The sequence below is a fragment of the Peromyscus californicus genome, unplaced genomic scaffold (assembly GCF_007827085.1).
Source record: "Peromyscus californicus insignis strain IS unplaced genomic scaffold, ASM782708v3 Scaffold_16__1_contigs__length_79575227, whole genome shotgun sequence".
Lineage (NCBI taxonomy): Eukaryota > Metazoa > Chordata > Mammalia > Rodentia > Cricetidae > Peromyscus > Peromyscus californicus.
The window spans coordinates 16,910,162-16,935,036 of NW_026294458.1; the positions used below are offsets into that span (position 1 = coordinate 16,910,162).

Sequence of the window (24,875 nt, forward strand, 5' to 3'; positions counted from 1 at the left end):
CTGCTGTGGCCCTGTGTTCATGTTTGACCACACAGGTCCCTGCAGTTGCCCAAACTCAGTGGAACCTGTCCATACAATGTCACGAATGAGTCTTTCTAACTCTGAGTCATCACAGCCCTACCTCGGACTGCAGTCACTCATTTGCTAGTCCAGGCTCTCTGGTCTCTTTTTCACAAATGTTGGTGCATCTTCTAGACACCACCTTGGGAAGTCGGACCTGGAGCTTCCATCGTTCTTCCATCTCATTTTCTCTTTGTGATGGTTTATCTTAATTGCCAGCTTGAGTAGATTGAGAAACACTCACCGTGTTAGCGAAGCACACTTCTGGGCATGCCTGTGATTTCATCACAGAGATCACTGGACCCTGAGCGCTCTGACCGAATGAACAGGCCAGTCCCTGTTCACAATACCGTGGAATTATTGAGAGGCAGCAATGAAGGGGAGAAACCAGACCCTGGGCTACTCAGGATTCACTGAGGCTCCTTGTGAGGGATGGGCAGAATCCTCCGACCAGCAAGGTGGAAAGGGGAAACACAAGGCCGCTGGCCTCATGAGAAAAGAAGGAGGTATTTTCTGAGCAGGCCATGAGGGGCGTAAGCCAGCCCTTGTCCATGGGGGATGTTGAGAAGCTATTTATGAAACCGATGGGAACGAGAAAAGGAGAGCTGGGAGAATAAATAAAAGGACCTCCACAAAAAGGATGAGAATGATTGATTCTGTTTTCTGCAAGGCCACAGGAAGGTAAACACAGGCCCTTCCGGAATGGAAGGTCCCGGTTCCAGCTGTGTCCTGCTAGCACAAAGTCTTATTTCTCCAGGTAAAAGAGTGTTGGTTGGCTTGGAGCCCTGACCATGTCATGCCTGGAAATGAACCTTCATGAAACAGAAAATGTAATTTATAAAATACCCCATTCAAAAGTATATGGGGTGGGGTGTCGGTGGGACTGCCGATGAAACCAGATTGGCTCTGAGCTGCTGATGGTTTAAGATTGGTGGTAGCATTTGTCACAAGAACCAAAAGCTGGGAACAGCGCATGGATACGAACAGATAGACAAGGCAAATGAAACATGGTGTGTCTCTACAACCGAATATGACTCAGCCCCAGGAAGGAAGAGAATTCTGGTACACACTGCAACACGGGTGAACACTGGACACGTGCGTGAAATAAACGAGACACAAAAGACAGAGGCAGTGTTGTTACACTTGTATGAGCTACACACTGAGAGACATAAGAAACCTATGAGCTACACAGAGACATAGGAAACGTATGAGCTACACACTGAGAGACATAGGAAACGTATGAGCTACACACTGAGAGACATAAGAAACGTATGAGCTACACACTGAGAGACATAGGAAACGTATGAGCTACACAGAGACATAAGAAACGTATGAGCTACACACTGAGAGACATAAGAAACGTATGAGCTACACACTGAGAGACATAAGAAACGTATGAGCTACACACTGAGAGACATAAGAAACGTATGAGCTACACACTGAGAGACATAGGAAACGTATGAGCTACACACTGAGAGACATAGGAAACGTATGAGCTACACACTGAGAGACATAGGAAACGTATGAGCTACACACTGAGAGACATAGGAAACGTATGAGCTACACACTGAGAGACATAGGAAACGCAGGAATGTGTGTCTGAGGCTAGGGGGTTGCGGGATGGGGGATGGGGACGGATCGCTTAAGTTGTGGAATGTCAGTCAGTCTTGCAACAGAAAAGACACCTGGAGATTGGCTGTACAGCAGTGTGGGTGCATTTAACGTGCCTAGACTGTAAACTCACTTGTAAAGATTGTAAACTGTATGCTAAATCCCTTTGGCCACAATAGAAACTTTCAAAGAAAAAGGATTTAAGGTGAGTAATGTTCACATGAATATTTATTATACTATTATACGATTCTGTCTATACTTGGATACACATCTAAACTTTCTGTCGGAAAACAAAACCTAAGCATACTCTATGGATGTATTAGTTAGACTTTCTCAGAGAAATCGATACACGTGAACCTAGACATTGCTCCTCGATTACCCCTTCCCGTCCAGGAGCAATACAGCCAGTTTACTAGCTTCTTTCCAAGCCTTTAGTAAGGTGTGTGTGGTACTTTTCATGTGGCTGTGCACATTTTTTTTTTCTTAAATTTATTGCTAGACTTTAAAAATTGCTATTGTAGCCGGGCAGTGGTGACACACACCTTTAATCCCAGCACTCAGGAGGCAGAGCCAGGCAGATCTCTGTGAGTTTGAGGCCAGCCTGGGCTACAGAGCCAGATCCCAGGACAGGCACCAAAACAACACAGAGAAACCCTGTTTCGAAAAAAAGCCAAAAAAAAAAAAATGCTATTGTATGTTGTGATGGTGAATGTTGAGTGTTGACTTGACTGGCTAAAAGCTACCCAGGGAGCTGGTGAAACATCATTCCTGGGCATGTTTGTGAGCCTTTCCAGAGAAGGTTAGCCTTTGAAGCAGCAGGTGGGTTTGTATGTGGTTTCTCCCCTACGTTTTCATGTGTTAGAAGCTTGGCCCCAACGTAGGCATGGAGCGATGTTAAGAGTTGTCGTCTTCGGTTGTTAGGTCGTTGGGGGTGTTAGCTTTGGAAGGAATCCATGTCGTTCCCATGGAACCCTGGTGTGTTCGGGGAGGGTCATGACGAAAGAGCAAGCCTGCTCCTTCCCAGTCTTCGTACAGACAAATACTGTGAAGACAATGAGAGAGGAGTGCCTGAGAGTGGGGGAGGGGAAAGAAGTGAGGAAGGCTGCGTGGACAAAGCGACGTGTCTGTGCGTGCCGTGTGCGCTTGCCTGCACACCGTGTGGTATGCACACATGTTGGCCGGGCCTGGGAGGGCTATGATAGGAAGGTCCTCAGTGGGGACCTTCTAAGAGGGCTGAGTGAGGCAGGGAGGAGAGAGTGAGTATGGAGTTTGGCCGGCCTGCTAGGGGGAGGAGAAAGAAACGGAGTACTAATCTAGACCGGATGACCGAGGAGAAATGGCTCAGTTGTAGAGCTAATCCTTTCCCAAGGACCAACTGTCTACCAGGCCCCGTCCTTTTACAAATTTCTCTGACTAAAATGAATGAGAGGAGAGAGAGACCCACTGTCTGAGTGCAAATCATGACACATGATTCTGTGTTTTTAAGTAACTGCATTATCACGTGTGTGATTGACTACAGATGGTCAAGCTGATAGGTTGGGGTTTAATGTGTGAGGTGACGGAGAGCCACAGCAGGTGGCTGAGCAGTGGAGGGCCATGGTCTGTGATTTAGGCATTACACCTGACACTGTGTATAGGGTAGGTTCACTGGGCAGAGAGATCGAGCAGAGCAAGACTCAACCAAAGTCAAGATGGCGGTCTGGACCGGAAGTAACAGAAGCCTAAGTAAGGCAGGGTCGGGGAGAAAGAAAGGTAAACAGCAAAGCCTGGCAATGTTGTAAGGGTAGCATTGTTGGTATTAGTGAGTTTGGTTTTGAATACATCACCTGTGAAGTATCCTGGGAGACTCAAGAAGAGGTATTCAATAGACAGATTAAATGAGGCCAGGAAACTAGCCAGTTAGAACCCAGGAATCCCCCTTCCAGTGGAGGACAAAGAATGGGCATGGAGTGAGACCCACCAGAAAGGAGACAGGCAGTGACTCTGGATACATCCCAGGGACCCATCAGGAAGGAGTTGGGGAAAGAGGTCATGGAGGCACCTCCACCCCAAACTTGGGCTCTGACCCTTGTAGGGAGGTCTGCTTCTGTCTGTGGATGGGTACTGGCCACACAGAGCTGCCTTGGAGGATAAGGGGTGAGGCGATCAGCAGGCCAGCACCTTCCTCCTGCCAGGAAGAACAAATGTGTGCTTAGCATCCCAGTTGCTGACCTTACCAAGGAGTCTTATGTTGTCATGGCTATACTGAACTATGCTCTGCCCCAGCCTTCCTAGGGTACCACAGTCCTTTCTCATCCAGAGGTTTCCTGGGATACAGACTCACAGACCACAGGAAAGAAGAAATGGAGCATATGCCTCCTCCCTAGTCAGGGCGCAAGACTTTGTCCCAAGTGATCCAGCGTGGCTCACTCTGGTGAGCAATGTCTACAAGCCCAGATTAAAGAATCCTTTCATCCCTTAATACAGAGTTTTGGTTTCATGCCAATCTTTTCTGGGAATAAGATGCAGGCTGGGTTTGACATTCAAGACTGATATAATTTGTCTCCATGTTGCCTAGCTGTGCCCGCTGTCTTCAGCTTGTGCCTCCTGATACACTGTCCGTGGTTTGCCTGGGAAGCCTCCCCTCCCAAGACCTCTGTGTTCAGTCAGTGTAGAGTAATGGAAGGACTTCTATGAAGGGAGGACCAGGCCACGGATTTATACCTGTGGATCTAACTGTGGACCCTGGTCTTTCCTGGCCAGAGCTTAAAATCATTATACTGTAATTGTAAATAAAATTCTAGACACAGGAATGAATGTCTACTTACCACAACAAAATTTACAAAATTTAAAAATGATTACAAATAACACAGTTATCACAAAATACAGAAAAATAATGATGTTTTTAGTTGCCTGGGAAATACCTGTAAGACTTTCTCTTCATCTCTTGCCTACATGTACCCTACCACTGAGACACAAGTTTGTAATGCAGTTTTCTAGAGAAGAGCAGAAATACAATCCAGTCTTTAATAGATTTGACGGACATTGTATTTTCTTTCACCACTGGTTAGCTAGAATTGTTTCAGTTCACATCTCATTATAAATCGTGTAAATTTTTAAAATTACATCTATCTGTCTATCTATCTATCTATCTATCTATCTATCTATCTATCTATCATCTATCTATCATTTAGAGACAGAGTCTTACTATGTAATCCAGGTGGACCTGGAACTCTTCAGTGTAGACCAGGCTGGCATCAAACTTACAAGAGATCTGCTTGCCTCCACCTCCCTCCACCATGCCTAGCAATCACGTAAACTGTCCAAACTGTTTTTAAATTTGGAAAGACCGCTATCATTTTCTTCGTCCAGAACTAAGATTTCCGATACCTCAAGTTTTCTTGTGCAGGAGCTGATCTTAAATATTCTTTGAAATGGTAAGTGTTTCTGAGGTTGATAGTGTCAGAGCCTCGGCTCTGGCAGCCCTTTACAAATCTATGCTTGGCCACCTGTCTTCAACATTCCAATCAATGAAACAAAATAATAGTGAGAAGCAGAGAAAGGAAATTTATTCCACGTGGCAACACCAGAGAGAGAAATAAACAAAGAGGCCCAGGGGCCCCCATATCCATCTTTGGAGTCTTGATATGAAGCTGGGGTTTGAATTTATTTTATGTGTCTGTCTGTTTTGCCTGCATTTATCTTTGTGCACTGCATGCATGCCTGATGCCTGAAGAGGTCAGAAGAAGGTATTGAGTCTCCTATAACTGGAGTTATAGACAATGGTAAGTGACCATATGGCAAACTGGCTGCCAAGCCTGAGTCCTCTGTAAGAGTCACAAGGTGCTTCTGTGTTGTTTTGTTTTTCAAGACAGGGTTTCTCTGCGTAGTCCTGGCTGGTCTGGAATTCACTCTGTAGACCAGGCTCAAACTCAGAGCTCTGCCTGCCTCTGCCTCCCATGTGTTGGGGTTAATGGAGTATGTCACCACTGCCAGGCTGTGACAAGTGCTCTGAACACCTGAACTGTCTCTCTGCCCAAGGTTTAATTTTAAATAGAAGACAAGAGGTATGTATAACTAAGCAGACTTAGTCAGGGTATAGTCCTGCCCATCACTGACCATTTGTATCCAGGCAGGCATCTGTCCTGTGAGACTGTCTGACTAATTGTCAGGCCGCGTGAAGTCTCTTCCTGGAAGACAAACTCCTCTGGCTGGCACCAGACTCTTTAGGCCTCTCCCTTCCTCCAACATGATATTCTTGAGGAAGTTCCAATTCCTTTGGGGACCGTTATTCAATAGTCTCCTAGCCAGAGGGGGACAAATGTCTCCTTTTTAGATCTCTTCACTGCTGCCGGGATGGTGACAATGACTCTTAGAAGCTAGTTTGTCTTTGATGTCCGCAGTGGAGTGGCACATGGTGAGTTTTCTGTTGTGATCTCTAGAGGCTCCTCTGGGGTTCATGCTTCCTCAGGCCACGTGACCTTCTGTAGCTACTCAGACTGACTGAGATCCTACGCTGGCCAGCCTCTCTCAGTGATGTCATTCTCATTCCCTCACATATGCATCTCCAGTGGGACCTCCGCCATGTCGTTTCCTATCAGTTTCCAGGGAAGCGAAGCTCAGACATCTTCCAAGATGTCAGTTTTCAGCAGCAGATCAGCAAGGGATGGTGACCGCTCCCCCGTGGGCACGCCGGGTGTGCTTCTCTACCAAGATGACAGCCACGCGATCCAAGGGCGATGGGAGAGCTCGCAACAAATTGAGTGGACCACACAAAAGTCATTTAAATACAGTCCACCTCCCAAACCCATCTCCCCCTTCACCAGATTCCCAAGATGCCCGCCGCCACTCAAAAGCCACCCAACATTCGACGCGTATTGTAAAAAGAGACTATGATTAAATTTTTTTTTTTTTTACTTTTGCAAAATGTATGCAGACTGCCAGGCCATCCACCTGGGCCCCGAAGGCACCTGTGGATGCATGAGGTTCTGAATTGTGAACAGGACCCTCCTCACTCCCTGGATCTCCCCCAGGGTAACTGCCTCTAACTGGTTGTGTCCTCGGTTTCTGTTCCTTCTGAAACAGCTTGCTTTGCGTAACTCTCTGCATCTTGGTCCATTGTCTTTTTGTGCCTAGCGTTGACAAGGCTTGGCTCCTGGTCTAATTCCCTGCACTGTTTGGGGCTTGCCCAGCTCAGAGCTTTACCCATAACCCTCCTGGAATGATCCCATTTGGAGGTAGCCCCTGTCCCCCTTAGGACCCTGACTGGTTTCATCTTCCTCCTCCCCAACAAGTACCCGACTTTCTCTCTTGCTTAACCCCACTTCCAGGTTCATTTACTATCCTAAACCATGGCTTACCCCATCTTCCTGCCACAGATGCCTTAGCAAATCCTACCCATCTTTCCAGACTCAGATCATCCCATCCCTCCTCCCAGGCAGCCATGACTGCTAAGCACACCCATTCAGGAGACACTTGTCAAAAAGAGGGAGGTGCCTTCCCTCCCCTGGGCCAGTGAGCTGGGATTCCCTGCATCCGTGAGTATGGGAATGATTAGGCTGGCTGTGTGCCCTGCACAGATCACTTCCAGCCTCGGCGCCAGAGGGATTGTGCAGGAATGCAAAGCTGGGCATAAACGCATCTTTCTCACAAGCCTGCTTTAAAGAACAAGTCACGTCAGATCCAGAGGCGGGGGGGCTTTGAAAGGTTGGTGAGGAGATGGTAGGAGTCCCAGGGAAACAGCATCCTGATTTCCTCCTGACTGCAGAAAGTGCTTCCTTGGGGAGCAGCTTCAGCTGGGTAGCAAAGCAAATGGAGCTTTTCCTGGTAAAGAGGCAGAAGGGCGCCCAGGCTTCTCTTCCCCAGGGCAAACTGGCTTGCAGGGCTTTGCAAGCTGACTAGAGGGAGGTGACTGTGGGACCAGGTAAGTTGCGAGGGTGAACAAATTTATGTTAGGAGAAGTTTCCTGTCACCAGGAACGCTGTAAATCTACTTAATACTCGGGAGTTGCGCGACAAACACCATGGAGTGTTGGATCCAGCTTCAAAGTCTGTGTGCCAAAATGGAGGGACTTTCAAACCAGGGAAGACCCAGACGTCTGAGAAATCTTCTACTGGCTGCTTTAAAATTAGGCCACCTGTTATCTCCTTTGTAAAAACTAGAAAGATAAGTGTTATGGTTTGAGTGTGTCCCCCTCGAAGTTCATGCGTTCACCTCTTGATTCCTCCACGTGGTGATTGATGCTGGAGTGGAGAGGGAGTTTGGGGTGTGGAGGGAGAGTTCTCAGGAGTGGATGAAAGGAGTTCTCACCTTTGCATGGCTGGGGTAGTTACAGTGAGAGCGACAGTGAGGCCGCCTCTCATGCTTTACCTCTTCTGTCTCCAGCCAGTTTGCTCTTCTACTACCCAGCACGGGAAGCAGCAGGCTGCCCTCGCCAGAAGCTAAACCACTGTTCTCCTGGACTTGGCAACCTCCAGGACTGTGAGCCAGAATAGACACCTTTTCTATACAAACTGCCTGGTCCTGGGTGTTCTGATCAGGACAGTAAGCTTATCTAAAGGTAAGGACATAATGGGATTACCTCTGGGATCTCCACATTTGAGTGTGTGGGGCTAGGGGTGACGGTGACTATCAGGGTCAGTGGAATGTATATTATGTAGACACATGGTAGACACATAATATATGCAAGTGCATATCCATGCATGCACAGTATGTATGTATACTATGGATACACACGTATATATGTTTGCTATGTGCATATAATATATGTGTAAATATATATATATGTACACACACATGCATATATACATCATTGCTGAGTGATCCACACTTATCAGACGTGAATGGACAGATCACTCAGTGTTGACCACAGGCAGATCTGTGACCTACCAGATTCCATAGCTAAAATTGTCCTGGCCTTGTAGGAAGCCAATTTTTTTGGCGCTGAGCTCCCATGTTCTCATCTATAAAATGTGACCGACGGACTAGATGATTCATACCACCACCTTTAGTTGTAAAAATTCTATCGTTCCAGTAAAACCAATCACAGGCCATTAGGACAGTCATCAGCTTTGGTCCTTCAGTCAGGTGAGTTTACACTCCTTAGAGCAGCTCCATGGAGAAGCCAAGAGGTCCGATCCCTGGCCCCTCGTCTTGGTTCTGCTTCTTTGGGTCTGTGTGAGCTTGGACGAGCTGACATGCCTCTCTGGGCCTTGGCTTCAGGTAAACAGAGGGTTTAACATCTAATCAGGCCCTTGGGCTCATATGCTCAGACCAAGTCCCTCAACCCGATTTGTAGCACAAATCCCAAATTGTCCTGGGTCTCGCTATGTCAGCCCCAGCTGAGGGAGCAGGCGTTGTGAGCCTTCTCCCTGAGGCGCTCTATGCCAGATAAACATTTGTCATGGTATTTCCTGACTCAGAATGTCCCTCTAAATATAATCTCCCAGGCTTAAATGGCAAGAAGATATAGAAAACGAGTCTCCTAGGGTTCCCTGCATTTTGGCTTTCTTTTTTAAGCTGAATCTTGGGCCGTGACCCTATTCTTCTCCCTCTGGATAACCAAGATTGACAGGATAGTCACGGGCCTACCAAGGGGAGGAGAGGACCCATCTTTTTGGCAGTTTTCCTTGACCCTGAGCTAGAAGCAGCTTTCTGTTGAGTCTGATTTTCAGATTGCACACATTCCATCTCTGTGTTAGTTTATTGGTAACAGAACATGATGCATCATGACTTCCTTAAAACCCAGGAGCTGGAGAGAAAGGTGTGTTCACAAGCAAACAGGCAGAACAGGGAAGGCCCCAGGGCCTTTTCTCAGAACGCTGGCTATGGATCGGGCAAACCCAAGTTTGACTCTGAGTTGATATATTTTTAGCTGTGTAACCTTGGGCACGTTCCTAACCTCCCTGAACTTGCGTTCGCTCCTCTGTGAATGCCTAGTGCCCGTTCGTTCATACGACATAGACGACGTGCTATCCACAGGGCAGCGGGCTTGGTGCAGAGACCTGGTTTATGCTAATGCTTTCCTTTTCCTTTCACAACACATCGGAAGAAAAGGCCTGTTAAGAACCCTCAGTTAGGGGGGCTGGAGAGACGGCTCAGTGGTTAAGAGCACTGAGTGCTCTTCCAGAGGACCCAGGTTCAACTCCCAGCACCCACATGGCAGCTCACACCTGTCTGTAACTCCAGTTCCAGGTGACCCCACACCCACAGCAAAACACCAATGCACATAAAGTAAAAGTAAATTTTTAAAATGTCGAGACAATAATATTTAAAGAAAGAAAGAAAGAACTCTCAGTGTGGTAACATTATGGAGCCATTGTATGAGGCCTGCCTGCACTGAGCTCCTCACAGCGGCACGCTTCCCCCATTCTCTTGCCTTTTCTGATTTGGTTGCAGGCCATTGCACCACACTGTGCTGTGGTTCAGGCAGTGGACTGCCTGGACCTCCCTCCACCATCTCTACACACCCAAGTCAGCCTCTTTTCCCAAGACCTATTCACTGGCCTGGCTTGATGAATGAACCTCTGCCTTCTAACTTGAAGTGAGCCCTGCCGGTGCTATACCTGCCCCCACGTGACTGGTGCTTCTGTTTCCCCTCTGTTACAAACAAGACAATTGTCCTCCCTCCCCCAAGGACTCACCTCTTTGAGAGTGGTAAATAGTATCCATGTCTCATCTTAGAACCCCTCAGCAGGGCGCCCTATTCAGAGAAGAAGCTCAGTAGCTTTTGTTGAGGGAGTAAATGCAGAGAGCTGGATTTCCTTGAGGTGGGAAAATGAGAAATAGTTTCATTCTTCAGAAAGGCAACAGAAAAAGGAAAGGGCGATCCCCTCTCAGCATACCTATTGTGTGACAGGGATGTTGCAAGATATCTGCTTCATAGAGGCGGAAAATGAAGCTGGAGGGAGCTAGGGAACAGCAGGGCACAGCGATGTGCTGGGGGCTGGCCCGGGTGCTTAGCACATGCCAAAGGTGGGCTGTGACATCTGCCCTGCACCTGCAACGGGTGTGTCGCTTGGTCCGTTATTTTCTTTCTTTCTTTCTTCTTCTTCTTCTTTTTTTTTTTTTTGGTTTTTCAAGACAGAGTTTCTTTGTAGTTTTGGTGCCTGTCCTGGATCTCACTCTGTAGCCCAGGCTGGCCTTGAACTCACAGAGATCCGCCTAGCTCTACCTCCCGATTAAAGGCGTGCGCCACTGCTGCCCAGCTGTGCGCCACACCACCGCCACCCAGCTCCATTATTTTCTATAACTCATCATTTTAGCCTCTAGCACCCCAAATCCTCCTGAGGAGCAGAAACAAACAAAAACTGATAAAGTCAAAGAGCTCACGGTTTGGGGGAAGGATGGAAGGCAGACAGAAGAGTCATTTTTTGTTTTCACACACACACACACACACACACACACACACACACACACACACACACACACACCAATTATCTTGGCTTCTTTTGAACAGCCATTCAAATAATTCAAGGTAAACGTTCAGTTGGAACTATGCCTTTGCCCTGACCCATCTCCGTTGCTTTAGGAAGCCTGGTCCTTGTCCTGCCCTCTGGGTTCCTGGTGGAAAGGCCCCTAGTGGGGTATAAGGGTAAAACCCAGCTGTGGAGAAACCTGTTGTCTGCTCCTGGCCTGGTAGGCTCAGTCGGGACCTAGGCAGGCCGTATGTCATGCCTGTCCTGCTGCTGCTCCATCCTTCCATCTCAGTCCACACAGCTCTCTCCCCAGCACAGGTGGCAGGACTGTCCCTTGTGATATGTATGGACAGTTTTCTTCCCAACCGCTGCATGTCCCTCCCCTTCCACAGAACCCATGGTATGCCCACTGGCCTGAGTGCTCAGTGGCCTTCTACATGCTCATGGGCTTCGGAGCCAGGCGGAGCAGCATCAAGGGAGGAGTGGTCTTGCCTTAGGGCCATCTGGAGCCAAGTGGCACCGCAGGGTAGATGTCAGATTGGCCTACCACGCATCTACAGGGCAGCCTCCTCCTGGGAGTCCTCATACAGGTAGACGGACAAACTGCACCCCTGAGCGTCCCCAACCCCAACTCCAACAGCTGAACTGACTCCTTCCCTTTGGAGTTTAAGCCTGCCAGGATGCCAGTGTCCGCCACTTGCTCTTCTTTTTCTACTCTCGTGCGTCCCTCCCCCATGGTGGAAGGGCTTCTTTTCCTTCCCACGGTATGACCGGGACCTTCCCAGTTCTCCTCCTTCCTGGAATTCTCTTATCACTTTTCCTCTCTTGAAGCCGTGGTGATATAATGGCTCTAAGGAGAATGCTCTATTCATTCTGCCTGTGGCAAAAGGCACCAAATGCCAGCGCGTCTAACCCTAAAGCCTTACTCACCACGACCGCATTAAAACCCGGCCTGCAGAGCTGCAGCGGAGTCAGTCTAGGATTTGAACCCAGGTCTAACCCAGCCTCAACATACAAGTTTTCCCATTTAACCATTTCTCTCCTTCTCCATCCAACAAGAGCCTCTTTTGGCTCCAAGTCTGTGCCTGGTCCGCGTTCCGAAACAGCCAGCACAGAGTCCCGGGCTCCACTTCAGCCCAGGCAGCTCCAGGCTCTCTCCCCACAGGAATCTCCAGTGTAGACTCAGACACGTGCTTTCAGAGTGGAAATGCAAAGCATCCCTCTTTGAAAGCACTTGCGTGTAGGCATCTCTGCTTTGGATCACTTAAGGCGGGCTTGAGTGGCCTTTTAATAGGTTTGTTTTGTGGTTGGTTTATTCCTCTGACGGGGTGAGTGGATTTCACTTAGCTGTGTAAAGAAGGAGAGGCGGTTTATGAGCCAAGTGGAGCGGCTGGTGTCAGACAGGCTGAAGGATGCTGGAGTTTCCCACGGGTCTCACAATCCTCTTGAGCACCTGATGGGCTGTTTTCGGGTGCCCGGTTGCTTTTATTTTGATTTTCCTTCCGGATCTATTTAACTCACCTGGAAAGCTGCATGATCTTGATAAAGCTCAAGACAATTCATTAATTGATTCCTTGTTGCTGCTGCTACTTTATATTAGCAAGGTAGAAGAATTGGCATTGTGCTCTGCAGTAAAAGAGCGCATGTACCTGTGGTGGCTGTTCATGGTTGTCAACTTGACTGCTCAGGAATTAACTAAAACTCAAGCTGCTCAGTACACCTGTGAGGGATTGTTATTTTCTTCATTAAATCATTTGAAGTGGGAAGACCCACTTTTAATCCAGATCTTTTGAGGTGGGAAGATCCACCTTTAAACTGGGCCACACCTTCTGCTGGCAGCCTGTATAAAGGACATGGAAGAAGGAAGCTGGCCTGCTTGTTTTAGCTAGCAAGTCCATTCCTTCACTGGCATTAGAGCCTATGTCTTTGATATTCTGGTGTACACTGATGGCCAGGGGAGGTACCCAGCCTTGAGGACTGAACAACTCTACCAGATTCCTGGACCTTCCATTGGGACAGCCATTGTCAGACTGGCTGGACCACAGCATGTAAGTCATTCTAATAAATCTCCTTTATATGTATGTGTGTGTGTGTCTACATACATATATATGTATATATATGTGTATATATATTCATTTATATATATACATATGTATGTATATATATATATATATATATATATATATATATATATATATATATTCATCCTGTAAATTCTGTTCCTCTAGAGAACCCTGACTAATACAATACGTTTACTAATAAATAGAAGCAGGGAGTTGAGGTCACTTCCCAGGCCATTCCAATCAGTCTGAACTATACGTGCCAAAATGTTTCAGCCCATAATTTGTCTTTTCTTTTTTTTTTTGGTTTTTCGAGACAGGGTTTCTCTGTAGTTTTGTGCCTTTCCTGGAACTCACTTTGTAGACCAGGCTGGCCTCGAACTCACAGAGATCCTCCTGCCTCTGCCTCCCGAGTGCTAGGATTAAAGGCATGCGCCACCACCGCCTGGCTGTCTTTTCTTTTTTTAAAAAGACAATATTGGGCTTAAATCTGAACTAGGTTGTAATGTTCAAATAGAGGCAAAAATATTGTGCCTCCTTAAGTGATCTTCATTTTTCTGACTAGCTTGGAGAAACTCAGTCTAGGAATTTAAGTTGGCAGACATTTATTGAGTTCCTAATGCGTGGAGAGTGGGCCTTGGGAAGATCAGATTATAAGGGAAATCGAGGCATGGATGTGTACCTCAGGGAGTTTGTGACTTGTGGGAGACAGATGATAACATGAAGTATCTATTCAGCCTAAGAGAGTGCTCCTTGTCTTTCCCTGACCCCTTCCCCAGTACCCTGCAGCCCGGTTTCTCGGAAGATGGGCTCCCAGAACTCTCTCTGTGTCTTCTCCTTCTGCCCCCTGGAGTCCTATGCCTGTGCTTTCTCTAACACATCTACTTACATGTTAGTCTTCACACACTAGGCTTCCCATATTTAGCAAGTACAGTTGTCCATGGTGGCGCAGGCCCACAATCCCAGCACTCAAGAGGCTGAGGTAGAATTCTGGATGAAGAGTTCAAGGCCAGCCTGAGCTGTACAGCAAGACCCTGTCTCAAAACAAGCAGACAAGCAAATAAGGGACATACTCACATTTTTCTTTAAAGGTAGTCATTCCTATTGGAATTCAAAGTTGCGGACAACCTGTGTGATCTCCCAGGTCGCAGATGGGATGCTCACTGAAACCACACCCGAACTTCCTTCTGCCCAGGGAACCCGCCACTCTTCAGTCTCTCTTCTCTCCCCGGTCCTTAAATTCTGAGTGCCATCAGAGCTAAGGCCTCTGTTCTTCCCTCTCTCCTTCACTCTTTCTGAGACACATTTAGCATCCTCCTCCTCTCAACCTACGTGGCATCTACTTAATGTATCGACTTCTGGTCCAGAGAGCACACTTACCCGGTGTAACATGAATTGCTAAACGGTCTTTAAAAAATAAATAAATAATAAATAAACAGGAGCCAGAGTATTAGGGTGAATGCTGAAAGATCAGAGAGACAAAGGGACAAGCTACCTCTTACCTCTAGGACTCCTCAGTCTGAAAAGCTTTTCTCAGCTGAACTTTAGTTCCTGTCTCCTCAGGCCTTATATTCCTTTCTCCGCCCACCCATATCATTTCCTGTCTCAACTTTCCTAGCGCTGGGATTAAAGGCGTGTGACTCCCAAGTACTGGGATTAAAGGTGTGTGCCACCACTGCCTGGCTCTCTGTCTCTTCTAGACTGGGTCAGTCTCATGTAGTCCAGGGTGGCTTTGAACTCACAGAGATCCAGACAGACCTCTGCCTCCCGAGTGCTGGGATTAAAGGTGTGTGCCACCACTGCCTAGCTTCTATGTTTAATCTAGTGGCTTGTTCTGTTCTCTGATCACCAGGCAAATTTGTTAGGGTATGTAACATATCACCACAACCCAGACTCACTGTATCTGTAAACACCTCGTGAACTCGTGGGCAACTCCATAATGTGCCTGAGACTCCCCAAATTTGGTATATTGCAAAGTTCTCTATCCTGTTCTCCCCGTCTCTGAACTTATGCAATTTCAACCCACTTTCTGTGTCACAAACCCGACACTGCCTCTGTTGTCTACCTTTATCTCCCACACTTGCTTTGTCTTCTTGTGGACCCATCTGTCTCCTAAAGACCTGTCATCTGACCCCCCTTTCTCTCTGCCCTGCCCTATTACAAGCCACCACCAGTCTCACCTAGAGCCTTCTAACTAGCCTGTCTCCATGCTCTTCTCCAGCCTGTCTCCATGCCCTTCTCCAGCCTGTCTCCATGCCCTTCTCCAGCCTGTCTCCATGCCCTTCTCCAGCCTGTCTCCATGCCCTTCTCTAGCCTGTCTCCATGCCCTTCTCCAGCCTGTCTCCATGCCCTTCTCTAGCCTGTCTCCATGCCCTTCTCCAGCCTGTCTCCATGCCCTTCTCTAGCCTGTCTCCATGCCCTTCTCCAGCTTGTCTCCATGCCCTTCTCCAGCCTGTCTCCATGCCCTTCTCCAGCCCTCTTCCACACTGTCCTTTGATGAGCGTGACCAACACAATTGTGTTATCCCCGGCTCCTGCTCCTCACATCCTCATCAACCAGTGAGAAACTTGACGTGTGGGACTTGACACTTTGCAAACTCGCTTGACACTCTGAAAGCTCACTGCTGACACAGGACACCCTGGCCATGCTGACATAGGACACCCCTAACCATGCTGACACAGGACACCCCAGGCTTATTGAAAGGGGATTCTCCGCCCCAGCTGTGGTCCAGATTCTGCTCACACACATCAGGCTCTGTCCATAGTACAGCCCTACCTTTACCTGAAACCATAGATGGTCATGAGTCACCATGTGGTTGCTGGGAATTGAACTCAGGACCTCTGGAAGGGCAGCCAGTGCTCTTAACCGCTGAGCCATCTCTCCAGTCCCCCAAACTTTGTCTTCTTGAAGCATTTTTATATTCTTGCCTTACATGAGTGAGGCCTTGGTGACGAAGGCCTAACTGCAGACAACACCACACAATATTAAAATGGGGGAAAAAAACTCTCCCAGAGTAATAATCAATGTGCAAGACTCCAATGTAATTGTAGTTGCTTATATATTATGCCAGACTCTGAATTTCTTAAACACAGGGGCCACATTTTGAACAGTGTGTAGAACTTTAAAAATACCTGTAGGGGATCGGTGAGCTGGCTCAGTGGATAAAGGCCCTTGCTGCCAGGTCGGACATCCAAGTTCGATCCCCAGGACCCACGAGGTGGAGGACAAGCACCTGTTCCTACCAGTCATCCTGTAACTTCTCTCCACCTATGCACCGTGGCACGTGCCATACCCCAGTCCTCCCTATCACGTGGGAGAAAATTTAAAATGTAGCCATTTTTGTTTTGTTTTGTTTTTTGAGAGAGGGTTTCTCTCTGTAGCCTTGGCTATCCTGGAACTTGCTCTGTAGACCAGGCTGTCCTTGAACTCTGAGATCCGCCTGTGTCTGCCTCCTGAGTTCTGGGATTAAAGGTGTGCACCACCACCACCCAGCTAAAATGTATTAAATTTTTTTAAAGTTGTAGGACTATGGAAACCAATATAATCAATACCTACATGCCAATCATCCAGTTGACCACAATCAATATTTGGATATATTTGCTTCCAATCTTTCCCCTTCCTACTCTCAAATGCTATAAGCAAAAGGAATCCAAAAGATCCCGTTGTGAGAGCTTAAGATCTGCTGGGCAGGATGAGATCTGAGAGAAGCAGAAACGGGGCGAATGGAATCTGTCAGTGTGCTCTTGGCACAGGATTTGAAGCCGCAGAAAGTCACTTTTTTCTTTAAAATACCATTTTCCCAGAGACTGATGACCCACCTAGCTGTCTATCCTGGTAGCAAACTGAGAGCATTAAGTGAAAAAAAAAAAAAAACTTATTTTATCATGGTAATTGAGAAAGACGGTTATACTGCTGGAGTCGGCTTCGGCGCTGTTTTAAAGCTCTCTGTCCCAACCCAGCAGCCCGTGCGCATGCGCTGAGGTATGTGTGCCGGCCTTTGGATGATGCCGCCGCAGGCCTGTTTTCTCTTGCTTCACTATCTGCTTTTTTCACAGGGGTCAAGAGGGAACGTGCTTACAAAAGCACATTCTAAGTGGCGTTAAAGGGAAGTTCGACAACTGAGGGTTTTTTTTCAGGGTAGACATAGAATATTTGGAGACTATGTGTTGATGGCCTTGAGTTTGAAGCCTGAAATTTAAGGGGATTTGTTCCAGTCAGGAGTGTATGGATTGTCACACCCTGGGGGCCGAGCAGCTGACCTCAATCACATGCCAATACATCCAGCGCTGAACAATCACCGATGAAGCAAACAAATGCGTTATGGTTAAAAATAATAAACAAATGAAGCCTCTGTGTTTTCCTGCCTGGGAACAAGGGCCTGTTCTTCTGGTCTTCATAATGAAATAGTGAGACTCTGTGGGGGGAAAAATACAGCAGTTGGTACATGATCTGAGCGAAGCATCGCAGCGTGGTAGGGAATTGGAGAGCCCGACTTCACCTGGGATGGCCTAAGAAAGAAGGACTGAGGACAGGCAGGTGGGCTGGGCCTCCTGACACAGAATGTGACCAGAGACATGAAATGTATTTCATGGGAGAGGGGTTTATTTAAAGTGTCTCCACATATCTGGGCAAGCAAAGGTCTGCTTGGTCTCCTAAAGGTTACATTCCTATTCCAGGAAAGGTTACAGTTGTGACCAAAAGCTAACAAAACTCCCCTTTGGAAATAGAATGCCTGGCTTCGTTTTATTTGGCATAGTCACAAAGCACAACGCCCAATTTTAGTTTTTTGGGTTAGATGTGCACGTAGCTGTTTTTAGTGCCTCTTGCTTCCTGGGTGGAGGTGGGGCTGGGGGTTGTGTTGCAGCTTGCTTATTTTACTACCCAAATGGTAGGGTAGCTTCGGCACCCTGCACAAATCAGTCCCGAAGCACCTTTTTAGTACATGGTCAATGATGCACAGTTCCCTGAGGAAGCTTTCCTGAGTATATTGCCAGGGTGCCACGGGGCACAAGTGAACACTGTAGTGAGAAACGGAAGAATTGGTAGTAGTATTTGTGTTTGATGGGCAGGGAGCTGAGGATGGTAGGTCAGCCTGCCAGGGTGCATTCCAACAAACACCCTTTGGAGAGAGGTGGTCTGTTTTCTGTGCCTCTTTCTACTAGATACCATGAGGAACAAGAAGGAGCTCGCTGGATTGTTCACATACTCAATTGCTCAGTTGGCCGACAATCTTCAAACCCTATTGGTCATCTATAATATCTTAGACACTAACAGATACAATTAAATGTATGAAGAAGAGAAAATCAAGTATTGTACTGGTCGTCACCCTGACAAACCAAGACAGATCTCGGGAGAGGGAATCTCAGTTGAGGAATTGCCTCCGTCAGGCCGGCATGTGGCCGCATCTGCAAGGCATTTTCTTGATGACTAATGGATGGAAGAGGGCCAAGCCCACTGCCCTCTCTAGGCAGATGGGCTCAGCCTGTAAAAGAAAGGTGGTCGTGTAAGCCACGGAAAGTGAGCCCGTAAGTGGCACCCCTCCACAGCCTCTGCCTCAGTTCCTGCCTTGAGTTCTTGTTCCTTCCTTGATGATGGACTGTACGCCAGAAGATGAAATGAGCCCTTTTCTCTCCAAGTTGCCTTTGGTATTAGTATTTATCACAGCAACAGAAAGCAAACAAGGCAGGTGTGAAAATATTTTACAATTCAACCAATAGCAGGAGGTAGAATGTGGGTAAACTGCTCTTGTTACAAAGAAAAATAAATTCAAGTCATGGGGTTAAAAAAAAAAAAAGTCCCTTCCCAGGTTACAAACAGCTACCCTCTAACCTCGTGCCAGCGTTTTACAGTTTCGAGAGCCAAAATGAGGAGAGACACATCCAGCTTTGGCAGAGGCTCGGTTTGAACAAGATGGAGGTGCTGGAATTTGAACCTGTGAACACCGAGGGCTGAGGCTGTTTTCTTCAAACCTCTTAAAGATGCTCTCTTTCAGTTTTCAACTCAACATCTTCAGACACAACAGTTTAATTACTCTTACAGCACCTGTGCTTTGAGGCTTAGGGAGCAAAAACGAAGCAAAAATCATGGCCATTAATTCATGTGAAATCAAACTTATCAAGGTTTAAGTGTTGTGCTCAGAACGCTTTTGTCATTGTTGAGACAGGGTCTCTCTACGCAGCCCTGGCTGTTCTTGGACTCAATGTGTTGACGAGGTTGACTTTGAACTCACAGAGATCCACCTGCCTCTGCCTTCCAAGGGCTGGGATTAAAAGCATGGGCCGCCACAAACGAGGGACAGCTTGGAACATTTTTCTAAAGCACTGCTTGGAGAATGAGCCCTTCATGACTTAAAAGATAATTGATTCAGCCGATGCTTTTTATTTCAATTCTTTATTCTAATAAATGTCCTAATACAGCACAGAAAGGTGGCCCGCCTTGGTACAAAATAGAAGTGATTTTTTTTTCCTTTAGTGATTCAACATCTTGTGGTGTCTCACATTTCTCCTTCTGGACGCCAGTTGCCCTTAGACGGGACTATAGATAAGAAAGACGTGGGTGTTCGAGATGAATGTGTACTGACATCAAAGATTCCTTGACAACAGGCCCAAATTCTCCTCTGATGTAAATGTGTGTGTGTGTGTGTGTGTGTGTGTATCTGTGGATGTTGTTCTCTCTTCTAAAAAGAGAATTTTAAAAATACCAAGTTATTACAGATCCCACTTAGTCTGGTATTTGCATTTCTCACTCTGCTTATAATTTGCAGCGTTCATATTGTTCTCATAATTCTCATGGCCTGGTTATCTGGGTCTAAGGAGGAACAGTCCTGTCTTAGAAAGTCTTGCACATTCTTAGAGCCAAAGAATTAGGGAATTTGCCAAGCTGTGAACTTGACGCGGTCTTCACTTCCCGGCTGCTTGAAGCAAAAAATCTGCTTCTTAAGAATACACAGAATTAGCTGAAATCTTAACTCAATTAAATAAAATATATAAATCACTCACATACATTTTCAATATATTCTTGAATTTCTAAAGAGCTCTAATAAATGATTCCCACCTGGAATTAAAAGCCTTGAGAAATGAATTTTGTTTCACTGGGTCCGAACACTTCTCGGAATCTCCGACACCCCTGTCATGAGGCAGAAGTAAAGGGAAACACTGGAAGTTGGAGGGCAAATACAGAAAATGGTCTTCGGACTGAATGAGTCTGTCCATGCTTTTCTGTTTCCATCTGGATCCTTTTCAGTGTGATTGCTTATTTTTAGGTTGGCATTTTCGCCGGAGGATGAAATGGCTTCAGGAAATGATGTGAAAGGTTAAGAGGATGGATGAGAAGTGTAATTTGAGAGCTGCTGTGAAGGGGACATAGCTCAGTTTTCTGTTCAATATGTCTCTTAGGGGGAAGGAAAAAAACACTATCTACCTGTATTTCTGCTCAGTCAATAGCTTTGAATCCTGTAAACTCAAGCAGCCAAGCCGTAGTGTAAAGGGTTGTAAGGAGAAAAATGTAGAACTTATAGACACAAATGTAGGGAAAGAGATGTCACTGAGTAATGAAGTAGGATCACCCCGAATCAGGTTTATACTATTTCAAAGCCGTGAAGCCACATGGGAGAGAGGTATGTATGAGTGAGAACAAAGAATAATTTGCCATGCTTGTTCTTGGTGAGGTTGGACAAACTATCAACACTAATTCACAAATTTTTCAAAGTATCGTTCTAAGAAGGTTCTAAGAATTTTTGTAAATAGTCACTATTTTTCTCACATTTTGAGAAGGCCAAAGTGTTTTAGAAAGTTTCATATTGTCTTAACTCCTAATGAAATAGTTAGTTTTTACAAATTAGTTTTTTCTCCCAGAATTCTTTTGTGATGATTAAGGAAATTTCTAAGACTGGTTACCATCTCTCAAAACCTTCTCCAGTCACTTTTTGAAATTTTATGTATTTATTTTATGTGTATGGATTCAGTTCCCAGCACCCACCTGGTAGTTCACAAATGCAAACATACATACACCCGGGCATGCACACATAAGAAATTACTTTTTAAAAATTCTTAAAAGGCAATAAATAAAACAAAAGAGTTGTATGAAGTGGTAAAATATGTATGTTAAAGTTATTTTCTTTGTCCAGTGTCAACCTGTCTGGTATAGTCACTAAATAAAAGAGAGTGACAAAATTATTAGAAGACAATTCAATTGCTGCCTGAAACTCAGTTAATGAAGTGTCAGGGGAGGGGCCATACATTTCTTCAGGGTTGTGGTTCCTGGTAGATTGTCCATGCTTCAGTGGATGGCCATACCCCCGTGTACATACGGTCAGCAGTAACTGGACTCAGGGCTTACCAAAAAATTAAGGAATGAAGTTGGGAGAAGAATGGAGGGGTTCTTGGAAGAGTTGGAAGTTGGGGTTGGGGATAGATATGATCAAGTAACAGTCAATACTTGTATGATATCCTCACAAAATATTTTAAAAGAAAGTAAACTTATGCCCCAAAGCACTAAAAACAGATGATGCCATGTAAATCATCATTGTGGCCGAATTTCATAAGGGCCAAGCAAATAAACTCTTGCCAATCGCAGGAATTCCTTTCATGTGTGATGCAGACATCATTCATGGTGACATCATTTACTTTCCAAAGATGGTTACATCAAAGCCAAATGTCAAAAAGATTTTATGATTTGCAATGTGTAACTACATTATTTATAGTGTCAAAACAAAATTTGTGCCAGAACCAGATGATAACAACTAATGTACATATTTTGCATTTTTAGTGGATTCTGCTCACTTATGGGACTTGAACATGCATCTTCAAGGTAGAAACTGACTTATCAATATAATATTAGTATAATCGTATCAATACAATGTTAAAATATAAATCATAGCAAGCATTTCAAATGAAACTGAAATTTGGCAATCCCAAATGAAGGCAAAAAAGTTTATGCATCTCAACATGTTGGCTAGACACAGTCCTGTGAACATTGAAAAATACATAACCTTACTTTCTGATTTGATTCAAGAACTTGAAAACAGATTTTAAGATTTCTGGGAAATGTGGAGCTGAAGAGATGGCTCAGCAGTTAAGAGCACTTGTTGCTCTTGCAGAGGACCTGGATTCAGTTCCCAGTACCCACCTGGTGGCTCAGAACCATCTGTAACTCTAGTTCTAGGGAGCCTGACACCCTCTTCTGACCTCTGAGGTCACCAGGCATACATGTGGTACACAGACATATATGCAGGCAAAATACCTGAATATATAGAATAAACTAAATCTAAAAAATACCTGAATATATAGAATAAACTAAATCTAAAAAAAGATTTCTGGGAAATAATTGCTATTTCCATATGTTTATAACTTCTTTTTCAATTGATGTGAATACTCTACTGTAGTTGTTTTTTGTTGTTGTTGGTTTGTTTTGTTTTGTTTTGTTTTTTGTTTTTAACTCTTTGGGGGCCCCCGACACTCAGCTCCCAAATAAATACACAGAGACTTATTCTTAATTATGAATGCTCAGCCTTAGCTTGGCTTGTTTCTAGCCAGCTTTTCTAACTTATATTACCCCATTTGTCTTTAACTATGTTTTGCCTCTGGGCTTTTTACCTTTCTTTAGTCTATATGTCTTTCTTTCCTTCTTACTCCGTGACTGGCTCTGTGGATGGGTGGCTGGTCCCTGGCATTCTCCTCTACTTCTCTCACTCCTGGCTCTCTCTTGAGCCTAGATTTCTCCTATTTATTTTTTCTGCCTGGCAGCCCCACTTATTTCTCAATAGCCTAGCTATTGGCTATTCAGCTCTTTATTAGACCAAATCAGGTGTTTTAGACAGGCAATGTAGCACAGCTTCATAGAGTTAAACAAATACAACATAAAAGTATGCAACACTGGAGAGATGGTTCAGTGGTTAAGAGCACCGCCTGCTCTTCCAGAGGACCTGGGCTCAATTCCCAGCACCCACATGGTAGCTCAAAACTGTCTCTAGTTCCAGTTCCAGAGGACCCAACACCCTTACACAGACATGTAGGCAGGCAAAACAGCAATGCATATAAAATAAAAAAAATCATTTAATAATAAAAAAAGAAAACTAAAAAAAAATAATAAAAATATATACAAAAGAATGCAACACATCTTTGTATCTTTAAACAAATATTCTACAGTATAAACAAATGTAACACATCTTCAACTAATATTCCACAACACTCCACCCGCCAGTTTCCAAATAGACTGTATAGAGCTGCAATCTGACATTCAACTTACCAATAGGCTTAATCATGTCTCTTTTCAAAACTTACCCAGATTCTGTCGACCTAGAAACAAATACCCTCACTTCTCAACCATGCTTCATTCATGTTGTTGCCTTTTGGCAGCACCTACATTTGGGAACAATTATTTTCAAGAAGAAAGCACACTAAGAGTTAAAAACCACAGTCAAAATGTCTGATGAGCACCTTGAGAATGTACTAAAAACTGCAACTACTTCCATCTGGAAGTTTCTCAGAAACCATGTGAAATATGGTTTTATGTGACTCTCTTTTGTTTTACCTTTAAAATAAAAATATATTTTAAAAAATGAAGTTTCATTACTTAGTTATTGCGTGTCCATTTTCTTTATTAGTGATCCCAAACTTGGGACCTGGGTAAAGATTTCAAAGACTCTCTAAACACGACAGCCATGATTAGGATGATACCTCTCTATGGAGGCAGACATCACAAAAATTATTTTAGTTCATCAGCTCTTATTGGTGTTTGCGTGTTTAATGTGTGACCCAAGACAGTTCTTTGTCCAGTGTGGCCCGTAGAAGCCGAAGAGTCGGGCACCATTCTTCCCTCTCCAGGCTACTTCATTGAGTCTTGCAGAACCACATTCCCAGCCCGACTCCAGTCTACCTCAAAGTGCAGGTGCTGGATACTCTTGTCTCTAGTGAAATGGGAGTCTAGTAACACCAATGATTTCTGTTTCTGCTGAGGTTCTTGCCCACCCCACCCTCCACATGGTCCTGTACACTCCTCTGTCACTGACTAAGCATGGTCTTCTGGACTGACACAAGAGGCCACTGGTCAAGGCCTGTCAGACATCTTCTCTTGTTCTTTGCCCTTCATCATTCTCCTTCCCTGTGTTCCTTCCTACCCTGTAGTAGGACCGGCCCATGGGGTCGAGGAAATTGACTCAGACCAGTTGCCAGGGCGTGCACACAACATACTGTTTGAGAGCCAACCTGGAGTCTGCCTGAGAGCCTAGCAACAGGAGCTGTCAGAGTTCCTGATTACTGTCAGATTCCTGATCGTGCCCAGCCAATGTGGGACAACCACACAGACTGGGCACTGGAAGGAGGGTATATAAGGCCTTCCCTGTTATTGAATAATTGAGCTCATTATTTGCCTTCAATGGACTTCCGGTGTCTGTGTCATTGACACTGCACCTTCTTACCCCCTCCCACAAGAGAGCCGTTAGAATCCAAGCAACACTACCCAAAGCCTCCAGTGTTCCTCCAGGGAGCCAGGCCCTATGGGAGGTGCTGGAATGATAACGAGACAGTCACCACCTACATTTACATTCTAATGCAGCCGTTCTCAACCAGTGGGCTGTGACCCCTTTGGAGGTGTTGACCCATCAGAGGGGTCACCTAAGACCACCAGGAAATATAGATATTTGCATTATAATAGTTTTATTGTCCACTCTATGGGAGGAAACATTTGCCTGGTACTGTAAATCTAGCCAAGAACCTGTGGTTGGGAAGCTCTCTGGCCCCAGAAGTGAACC

At 45.7% G+C, this 24,875-nt stretch overlaps 1 long non-coding RNA gene across 1 annotated transcript; it reads left to right on the top strand.

Annotated features, from left to right (window-relative positions):
- The first annotated feature begins 7,222 nt into the window (after positions 1–7,222).
- Positions 7,223–23,147, top strand: LOC128111967 (uncharacterized). Its single transcript, XR_008218799.1, has 3 exons — positions 7,223–7,573; positions 8,035–8,209; positions 17,263–23,147. It is a non-coding gene; the product is annotated as an uncharacterized LOC128111967 (long non-coding RNA).
- The last annotated feature ends 1,728 nt before the right edge of the window (positions 23,148–24,875 follow it).